Below are 2,060 nucleotides of genomic sequence, written 5' to 3'. Positions count from 1 at the left end.
GTGTGTGTGTGTGTGTGTGTGTGTGTGTGTGTGTGTGTGTGTGTGTGTGTGTGACGACAGCGGCGGAAATATTTTTCCCTATTCAAAATGGCACCATCTCAAATCAGGAAGTAGAGAAAACAACTACGACGAATAAGTTGGATAAATATCCCCGTGTATGTGGCTTTGACGCGAGCGGTCGGTAAAAAAACATCGGGCGGTGCGTTTGCGGGTCGGACAAACAGTAAAATACACATTCAAGGTAAGTGCTGATCGAATATTTCCCCCAGAAGGAGAGCCACACATCGGCTTTATAGCGAGATGCATTTTGGTAGCCTCTCTCGGGAGCGCTCGTTTATTACGACACGCTCCGGCAGTTTGTCAAACAGGGCGCTGAAGGGTTAGCGTTGTTATATAGTACTTACCGTAGTATTTTGATTGATCATACAACCAAACAAGTTTATCAGCCATTAACGTACACAACATTTAGAGGAGTTTTTAGGCTGTTACACATTTCTAAAAAAGAGCAAAACGTGTACATGAAAGCTGAAGAATCACTTCGAAGGAACGAATTTTGTAACTCCTTCTCTCTTACGGGCTCAAGCAGTGTGCAAAACGAACATACCCAAAATGGCTATTAGCATTGCTAACAGTTAGCGCTGTTATTTATCTAAAGTGACGCTTGTATTAGCAAAATAATAAGACATGTTGTACTAATTTAGCTTCACCGGCTGTTGTTAGAGAAAACAAAGTGTTAACATGATAGTAGTTGTTAAGTCTGGCTTTGGTTGCTTGTTAGCTCTTTGTAAAGTGTGTCGTTCATGAAGCTAACAGTAGTAGCACACTGTACTGTACGATAAGCTTTGGCAGCTTTCCTTTGTGCTTTGTACAAAGCAGAGTATCTTTCTGCTTTAGGGGAAACCACAGCTCAGTTCGGTCCTTGTTTTGGGAGAACCTAACTGAACAGTTACAATTGTGAAAGCAAACATAAGCAGTGAAAGTTGGGTTCTGTCTTAGGAACAACAAACTTTGCTATAAAATGTAATACTAGCTAACTTTTGGAATGTCAGAGCTATAAATAAGGTTTTCTTCCTAGGGGGGCTGTGTTGTAACACTACTACCTATAAATAACTTCACTTTCAGACTATTCAGAGGAAAAACAGGTCTGTAAATAATAAAAGCAGTGGTCAGATGTTACAGAAACGTCATGACTTGAGGATGATTTAGAAAAGTGAARTCCTGGCAGAGAAATGGAAATGACTCTCACAAAGCTGTCCCCTCTGGTTCTTTTTGCTTTCCTGCAATTTTCACCCCTTTGGTTTCCACCGTGTCTGTCGCCTGMAGCAAAGGCTAGTTGAGCCTTATGCAAGCCTTGACACAGCCGGTTGCCATGGTGGTTGACTATTACTCTAATTATGCCATCCCAACTGGCTGTAAAAATGAACAACATGCTAGGTTCCCCTTTCAGGCTAGTCAAGCGCCGCGTCTCTCTCAAACACCTCTGTGACACTCAAATAAGATGTCCAGTCTGTTTTGTAGCCACAGTTGACCCCCTTCCCAGACTGTAAAATGTCCAGAAAATAGGGGTGCACCAAAAAAAAAAAAAATCGATTCACATCAGAATCGTGATTCTCGTTTACAACAAGTTAGAATCTATTTAAAATATCCCAAAATCGATTTAGAAAGAAATCAAACAAATCCAATGGTTGTCAGCCCTCATTGTMTCTACGTGGGACGTCCTGACGTCACCATGCAGCCGGTTCTGGAACGAATGAATGAGCATAAAGCACCAAAATGAAGGGGAAAGAGATTTAACTGGGGTTTGTGCTCATTTAGGTTTTTATCAAATGAGTCAGTTTGACATRAGCTGCACTGTGTGCAAGGTTTGCAAAATGAAGATGAAGCACTTTAATGGTGCGTTCACACCGAACACGATTTCAGCGTCAGGAGCATCAGGTTTACATGCAAAGTCTATGGTGGACGCGCGTTCTTCTTCCATGAAGTAGCTCTGTTGTCCTCCATCCATATTTTCAGTTCCAGGCTGAGTCATTTCTACCTTCTCCTCTCTGTCAACGCTCTCT

General features: G+C 42.0%; 1 protein-coding gene across 3 annotated transcripts in view; it reads left to right on the top strand.

Moving 5' to 3' along the window:
- Positions 1-74: 74 nt before the first annotated feature.
- The window catches only part of sbno2b (strawberry notch homolog 2b), a gene marked incomplete in the record, with an annotated part of 100,437 nt that continues 98,451 nt past the window's right edge, over positions 75-2,060 (top strand). For 2 of the 3 annotated variants that reach the window (XM_014016759.1, XM_014016758.1), the window contains 1 exon segment: positions 76-241. 3 annotated transcript variants of the gene reach the window in all.

This window comes from Austrofundulus limnaeus, unplaced genomic scaffold (assembly GCF_001266775.1).
Source record: "Austrofundulus limnaeus strain Quisiro unplaced genomic scaffold, Austrofundulus_limnaeus-1.0 Scaffold153, whole genome shotgun sequence".
NCBI lineage: Eukaryota > Metazoa > Chordata > Actinopteri > Cyprinodontiformes > Rivulidae > Austrofundulus > Austrofundulus limnaeus.
This window is presented reverse-complemented; position numbering and strand designations above follow the sequence as displayed.